This window comes from Patella vulgata, chromosome 9, assembly GCF_932274485.2.
Source record: "Patella vulgata chromosome 9, xgPatVulg1.2, whole genome shotgun sequence".
NCBI lineage: Eukaryota > Metazoa > Mollusca > Gastropoda > Patellidae > Patella > Patella vulgata.
In genome coordinates, this window is record NC_065887.2 from 45,241,543 (window position 1) to 45,250,650 (window position 9,108).

The window sequence follows — 9,108 nt, forward strand, 5'->3', positions numbered from 1 at the left end:
AAATTTTCTGTAAGCACTTTGACATTGTTCTATCAAACACTTCTGTTCAACATAAGATGATAATTGGTGAGCGATGCATTTTGCCCACACATTCGATATAAAACTAAAGTTTGATACTGGACTATAATATTTTAATACCTTATATTAATCAAAGGACACACACGATGGATTCTGTGGTAGAAGAGTTGGTTATAGAAATCACTAAGACAACTGACGAGTAAGTGTGTAGGAAGACAAGTGTAACAAAGTACTCTTTAACTTTCTTCAAATTGAACGGTCATTTAGGTGCTTAGAACTTAGTGACCTCCAGCCATGCTTCTTCATAATATATAATATTGACCTTTTAACTCTGTATGCACTGTTCTTAAGTCACGATTGTCTGTGTTGTAATTAAACATGTAATTAATTTAATATGTCCTTTACAAGCTACATATGCTCTGTGTACAAGCCCCGCATTACTTCAAAGGATATACGTACTGGTCAGTAAGCATGCCATGACGAGATAAAAGAGATAATTGCATGTATGACCATGAGCTTATCTATGATCAGAAGGTATATAACTGAAGGCAACTACTAGACTGAACAGAGAGAGACGGAGAGACCGGCGTATGGACTCACCCGAGTTCAGCCGCTGCCTTGGCAGAGGGGTAGAATGGTGGATTTAATATAGTTATAGGCCTATGTGTTCCGATGTAAGCTTAGTTTAGTTCCTGTATAGTCTAGTTTCTGTAGTATTGATGTAGTTGTGTTATATTCTGTTCCTATGTAAATAAATCCTATATTTACGAAACTGGTCTACTGTTATCACTAAAATAGTGTTACAGAAGCCAACAATGGGTGATACTTGTAACAGTAACTTTATAATATTCATACATTAAAATCCGATTGTTAATTTGCTTGTCGTCCCCTGCTGGTTGTGTATCAATCATTTAGACTGAGTATGAGTTGTTAACCGGCTTGTTCTAGGACTCACTCACCTCTTTGTCTGCATTATTACTATATTAAATATATAATATTATAATTTATTTAGGCTAACCCGTGCCTCAATGATGGAATCTATGTGTCTGGTACGTGTCAATGTATATATCCCTACACTGGTGAATTGTGTCAAGATGTAAGTTCAGATAACTGTATATGTATGCTAACAATAATCTGGTTAAACATGTATTAAATCGACCTATTGCAGATCTGACTTACTTGCAAAGCCCATTATCATCAGATGGTGTAGATTTAAACGGATTTAAACAGGGTCGCCATTTAATGATTTATTTTAAAAATGGCGAATCGAGGCTAAATCTCGAATAACAAATACCCTCGTTACGATAATAAACAATAATATATATATGCCTCATCTTGTCAAAACTTCAAACAGTGATAACTTGGCTCAGAATAAAGTAATTTAAATGAAATTTTCATTATATTTATTTTGCATTATCAATTTTTGAAGTATTATAGTAAGAACTGTCAGCCATTTATCTAAATCTTACATAATGTATGTTTAATTCAATGTTTTCAGATAAACATATGCTATAATGGAGGTAAAGAAACAGTCGATGGTTTCTGTGATTGTCCACCGAATTTCTGTGGTGAACTATGTAATAAGGTTTGTTATAATCCTGTTTAATCGGTTAAATATTTATTTCATTATTCTCCAAATTGATGAGTTATAGACGTCTTAAACGATGTTACGGATTTATAGTCCATTTATTATTCTCTGACAAAATACAAATGATGCACCGTTAAGAATAGTACCGTTCATAGATATTACTGGTATTAAAGGGGGTCAATGGGAACTTGTTCTAAAGGCAATTTATACTAGTTATCTGGTCTCTTTGAAGTCTGATTTAAGTGACTGAGATATTACTATTTGATATATCTGTTATTATTATTAATATTATTTGATATATCTGTTATTATTTTTGTTATTATTATTAATATTATTTGATATATCTGTTATTATTATTAATATTATTTGATATATCTGTTGTTGTTATTAATATTTGAAATATCTGTTATTATTATTGCTGTATTTTGTTTGTGAATGGTCTTAAACTATATCTGTTATTATCATTACTATATTTTGATTGTGAATGGTCTTACAATCTGTATTGAAGGTGGTATGTTATAGGTTTAAATAATAATTTAACGATAAGCATCACTGATTCTGATAATTGGTTATTCTTTTTTAAAATGTTGATTATTTTGTAAGGGGGTATATTTATCGAGTTATTTATTTTGACGATGTTGATCGGGTATTAATATCGACGAGTTTTAAACTGATGTTGGTGTGTCCTGTGGTCGTGTATTTATGGTTATGTTTATCTTTACAGACAACTCCTTCCGGCGGATGTCTTAACGCTGGTTGTTATATAGCTAATGAATGCTCCTGTTCACGAGGTTATCATGGCCCAAATTGCACTCAAATTATCAAAGGTACAGTATTTAACAGATTTAGATCTGTATTTATTTTAGATTATTTAAAGAATAATCATAACAGACTGGTGCGACTAAACCAAGGGCATGTAACAGATTTCGTCCTGGGAAATATGTCTTTAACGATCCAAGTGTAGTTTGTAAATACATATAAGATTTTATATATAATATTGTCCTTTATAGTGAGGGGGGTTGGATGGCCGAATGGTTAGCACGCGCGCGCTGTATCATAAAGCCTGTCATTGAGTCAACTGGCGGGGTTTCGATTCCCCGGTTGTACGTGGCAAGGAGTAGGGTCGCCTGTCCAACCTCGTGGGTTTTCTCCGGGTCCTCCGGTTTCCTCCCATTGCTAAAGACCCCTACGCGCAAGCGAATTATGTAAATAAAATTGAACCATATGTTAGTCCCGAAATGACCTAGTTTGTGTCGAGTGGACGTTAAACCCCATGTCTCTCTCTATCTCTCCTTTATAGTGATGATACACATGGGGAAAGTAGGATTATGTCTGTCCTGATATAAACATGGCCGCATAATATAACGATATGTTTGGTGACCTTTTTATCGAATAAAACCTGAGCTTTTACCATTTTCTGTGTACTCTGGTTTTCAGATTGTAAAGAAGGATTTGATTTAGGGAAGTGGTCAGAGGTTTTTGATATATTTGTCGTACAACCATCTACATCAGCTGACCACTTCAAGGTTCGTTGTGACATGAAGCATAATGGAAATACAGTCTTTCAACAACGATATCACCCCAACATCCATGTTGATTTTAACAGAAGTTGGGTCGACTATGAAGAAGGTTTTGGGAATTTGGACGGAAACTATTGGCTTGGCTTAAAGAAAATGTATTTTTTAGCATCCACCAGAACCCCATCGGAACGATCCTTTTATATTTTTATAAACGACCAGATGAGAGAGTACTCTACCTTTACTATGGATGATCAATCTACTAGTTATACCATCACTATCAGTGCAGACGGTGGCTGGGATAATGGATTAAATGATACCATGGCAGAATCGTCTGGTAAAAGATTCAGTACCTATGATAGTGGTGATACTGTGTGTGCTACAGCTCATGGGGGTGGTTGGTGGTTTGATGGTACCGCTACATGTGCCCCATGTTATCCCAATTGTCCCTTCACTGGTCAATGCATGGATGTGGATGTTACATCAACCTCTGTTTGGTTGTTTTATCCATAACGAATTCTGGTTGTTTGAAATGCACAGGGTATCTCGACGCAAAACTGATGAATTATAGATTGTTTTAAAACAAAAATATCTTTATTGAAATTTATTAGTCTACATTTATGGTTGTATTATATAGACAGAAAATGCTTGATTACATATTTGATATTTTATTTCTATTATAATCATTTCAAAATGTGTATTAACTACACATTTTAGTGGATACACATACAGTCGTTAACGTGGTATGGTAACTTAACAACCTAAACACTGAAAGAACATAAAAAGAAACGAAGTATACAGTTTAACTTCAAACTATGAAATATAACCATTATATTCTTGACCCAAATCAAACCCGTCCATGGCCATTGAAACCAATAAATCTGTTTTGAGATTTTTTAACTATAAAAATGCTCTTGAGGTGTCTTCGCCCATATTCCCCATCCTTGTGTTTGTATAACATTTCCATTCGGAAATTCTATCTAATATGTGGGTTGATTTCTCCACTCAAAGCTATGTAGAAAAATAGTTTGAGTGTCAGATAAATTCATGTCTAGCCAACGCAATTCAAATAATTTGTCATCAAAACCCTTTATGGAATATGAAATCTTGTATTTAAACAGCTTTATATGGAATATAAAATCAGGTATTTAAACATCATGTATTTAAACAGCTTTATGGAATATGAAATCTTGTATTTAAAAGGTTGGGAACCACTAGACCAGGAGCCCAGAGGGTCGAACCTAGAAGAACGAGGTACCAATATCTGACCACATAGGCATCTACATACTAACCTGGAATGCACAGAAGTGGGGGTCTTACGGGGCTCAGTCCATGGGTGTGGCCCTGGTGACCCCTAGCATGATCCTCAAAATGGGCTATACTCACACATTCGAGGTACCGGCTGAAACCAATTTTAAATGAAGGAGTACATCTCACCGAGTATGAAATTTCCCCGTAACAGACGATTTTGGCCCTGGGACGGCCCAAACTGACACCATAAATATGCCCCCCCCCCCCCCGAGACTTAGAAAAGGGGTTATATTCATACATTCGAGGTACCAGTTGAAACTATTTTTAAACGAAAGCGTATATCCCACTAAGTACGAAATTCCCCATAACAGACGATTGGGCCCCTGGGATCAGGGGCGTACATTACGATTTTGTTTGGGGGGGTGTTTAGCCAAAATGCCACCGACTGATGCCCATACCCCTAGTACGAGTGACGCAGTAAGGAGCCGAGCACCACAGGTGCGAATTTTGTAGGGGCCATGTGCAGTAGCGGATCTAGATAGGGGTGGAGGGGTGGGTCCAAATCTAGGGCGCCACCCCAGCCACAATCCCACCCCACAATGAATGTCAACAAAATACTGGCTATAACATTAAGCGTCCCGGTAGAACATAGATGGTATTGTATAATTATATAGTTATTTGCCGATCGTTGTTTCGCTGGAAAGCAGTTTTATTTAAGTTGACATAAAGTTTATGTCATATATAATTGTGCCTATAACACTGAGAAAATTTTGAAAAATTGAGTCAATATCTTGGCATTTGAGGTCATTTCTGGGAGAAATTCTTGTGGACGAGAGGACCAGAAATGTGAGTCAATTAGACAAAATCTCGAGATCCACCCGTGTCAATTCCGCCTGTTTTGCAAGAGTTGACAGAACTTTTGTATAGTCTGACGGCCCACGACCCACACACCAGTGCCAGTGGTACTACTAACATAACTAGGCAGTTCAGTATAACCGTGAATATGATAGTGCTGAAACAGTGTAAGACAACAGAGTGGAAGAATGATGTTATAATGGAATCGAGCGCCGCAGGCGCGAAACAATTTCAGATGTGTAACCGAGCTGTGTAATTTTTGGGACTGGGCCTGACAATTTTAGTCAATGTCATGGCAAATGGATCCAAATTCTCGTTAACGAGAGGATAAGAAATGGGACAGAATCTTCAGGCCTATCTGTCAATGTCGCCTGTTTTGTGAGAGTAGAACTAACAATTCTACAGTCTTTTCACTGTAACAGTGAATATGATAGTGATGAGATAGTATAAGACAGAGAAGGAGTTGAAGAATGATGGCATAATGGATTTGAACGCTGATATGTAACTGGGCTTTTAATTTTTGAGGACTGGGCCTGAGGGCACTTTTCCTCAATGGGGCGCTTACTTGGTCTCTGAAATGCCCTGGACTTTGGGGAGAGATTTTGCAAAATTCTGATGGTCAGAAAACACCCCATTAATTCATTTAGTCTGAGACCGACTGCGGTGAGCACTTTTTTTTGAGACCGACTATTTTTTTGCCATGGCCTGAAAAACATTTTTTTCAAACATGATAAGTCGACAAGGTTATTTTATACTAAAGTTTTGCGTGATTAGAGTGACGTGTGCAGTGAGCACTTATTTTGATACCGACTGCTCATATCCTACGACCCACTGCACTGATTTTGCGACCGACTAGTATTTGGGATCTATTCTGGCATTATTTGTTTACCTCATTAATTCATTAAGACGGCGATGCATAATTTTGAGACCGACTACAGTGACTGCACTTATTTTGAGACCGACTATTTTTCTCCCTGGAGGAAATTTTGTTCTTAGACCTACATACTCACAACAGAATAAGAGTGAAACACATTATTTTTTCAAACATGATAAGTTGACAAGGTTATTTTATACTAAAGTTTTGCGTGAGTAGCGTGACGTGTGCAGTGAGCACTTATTTTGCGACCGACTGCTCTTATTTTGCGACCGACTGCACTGATTTTGCGACCGACTATTTTTTTTCCTGGAGGGATGTACCACCCCCGACACCCCCCCCCCCCAGATTTACGTCCCTGCCTGGGATAGCCTAAACTGACACCCCAAAGCCGAGGGGGGACAAAAATGAGTTATACTCATACATTCGCGGTACCGGTCAAAACCAATTTTAAATGAAAGAGTACATCTGACCGAGTACGAAATTGCCCGTAACAGACGATTATGGCCCTGTGGCGGCCGAAACTGACAACTCAAATATGGACCCCTGTGCTTGAAGAAAGACGAATTCGAAGTATCAGTTTTAATGAAAGAGTACATCCTACTGAGCCTGAAATTACCAGACCCTCACAAAATCAAAATGTTCAAATTTCAGAATCGCCCCCAGAGGAATCGTCAGTCCACGCTGAATATGTCGAGAAATCGTCATCGTATTCAGCTCCAACTATACTATTCAAAAAAAGTAGGGGATATTTGATTTTGGGGGCATAATACTAAAATATGCAAATGACTACGAAAAAAGTCACTATAGAACCTAATAGAAGAAACATTTCCAGTTACATGTGACGCCCAAACGCACCAATAGCTACCGCATGGAATGCAGGTGATGCTTGGGATCATCACGGGGGTCCAACCCAAGATTTGCACGACTCTGACTTTGAATGTTACAGTCATTGTGGCATTGAATTCCAGGGTGGAAACATCAGTTTAATTGTTTTAGTGACCAGAAAACAAATTTTGATATGCGTCGGCTTACCCAAAATGAAAGGTTACGTGCCCTTGGCATGCTACAGATCGGCACAACACAGGCGGTTGTGGCGCGGACGATGAATGTTTCTCAGTCTGTCATAAGCAGGCTATGGTCCAGATACCGTGATACACAATCTGTACAGGACAGACCACGCTCAGGTCGACCAAGGGCGACAACTCAAGCCCAGGATCGATTTATCCGTACCTTGGCCTTGAGAAATCGTGTCATCACAGCAAATCAGATCAGCGCTCGTCTTCAAACAGACACTGGTGTGAGAGTGAGTGGCCAGACGATTCGGAATCGACTGCATAGGGGTCACCTTCGCGCCCGACGTCCTCGCGTGATCCCTTGTTTGAGAGATCATCACATTCAGGCAAGACGTCGTTGGTGTAGGGATCGTCAACACTGGGATAATCGACGCTGGAGCAATGTGATGTTTTCAGATGAGTCAAGGTTCACTGTTGATTTTTTGGACAGACGTAGGAGGGTGTGGCGTCGTCGAAACGAGCGCTTCCAAGACGTTAACGTCATCAGACATGATCGATTTGGGGGTGGTTCTGTTATGGTGTGGGGAGGCATCACTGTTGCTGGAAGAACGGCTTTACATGTTGTTGCAGGGCGTGTTACAGGCCAGTACTACCGGGACAACATCTTGGCAGTCCATGTTGTGCCGTTCGCACGACGTCATGGCCGCCGTTTCATCTTCCAGGATGACAACGCAAGATGTCACAGGGCCAGGATCGTTACAGGTTACCTCCAACAACAGAACATCACCACATTACCTTGGCCAGCACTGAGTCCCGACCTCTCCCCCATCGAGCATGTCTGGGACATGCTTGGACAGAGGTTACGTCAACGTCAACAACGTCCTGCCAATGTCCAAGAACTTGCTGCTGCGTTGCAACAGGAATGGGACAATCTGGACCAAAATGACCTTAGACGTCTCATTAGGAGTATGCCACGTCGGATCAATGCTTGTTTGGCAAACAGAGGAGGATTTACCCGTTACTGACTTGGTTGTGATGCTGTGGTAACTTTGCTGTTTGACCCCGGGTATCATTTTACCCTTATAATGGTCAGTCTGTGCCTTACTTAGTCTAACGATCATTTGGAATAAATCGATGAATGTGAACTTCATTTCATTTTGTCATTTGTTTCTTCGTCAGTTTCATTAGGTGACTTTAATAACACTTAAAAATCAAATATCTCCTACTTTTTTTGAATAGTATATATTCTGAAAGGTAATTGAATAAGCTTTCCAAATATCATTAGTAAAAGTTGGCACAATCATATTAAAGAGGTGCGCTCTCAACCTGAATAAAGCCAATTTAACAATATTCTAAATGTAAAGATAGACCGGTATTTTTTTCGAAGTCGAAGTTCGAATCATCGTACAAAATTCTGAACATCCACCTATATATATTCTGAAAGGTAATTAAATAAGTTTCTAAATATTATTAGTAAAAGTTGGCACAATTATATTAAAGGGGTACGCTCTCACCCTAAACGTCTATAAATGATATACAGGTTGCAATTATAAACAGATTTGGATCCAATTTGGAATGATCCAGCATAGGGTTGTAGCTATATATACATGTCCAACCCTGAGGGGCAGAGCCACGCCCAATTTTTGTGTTTTTGTCTACAGACTGGCATTCTAAATGGATTATCTTGGAAATTGGCATATTTATTCCTTATACTGTAAGGATAGCAACTATTTATTTTGGTGCATGTCCCGTTACCCCCAATCCCCCCCCCACCTCCAGGGTTGTGGTACCACACCCACTTTTTTGTTAGTTTTTATCGGTAAATACTCCACAGGTTGCAATAATTAACAAATTTTGTTCAAATTGAGCATATCAACCATTTCAATAACAGGGTGGTGCCTATTTATATTGTTCCATATCCAACATCTAGGGGCAGAGCCATGCCCAATTTTTGCATTTATCGCCTACAGGCTGCAATTCTTAATGGAT

At 38.9% G+C, this 9,108-nt stretch overlaps 1 long non-coding RNA gene across 1 annotated transcript; it reads left to right on the plus strand.

The window, feature by feature from the left end:
• Positions 1–593: 593 nt before the first annotated feature.
• LOC130014224 (uncharacterized) lies at positions 594–1,601 on the plus strand. The gene is made up of 3 exons (XR_008789180.1): positions 594–692; positions 1,031–1,114; positions 1,517–1,601. It is a non-coding gene; the product is annotated as an uncharacterized LOC130014224 (long non-coding RNA).
• The last annotated feature ends 7,507 nt before the right edge of the window (positions 1,602–9,108 follow it).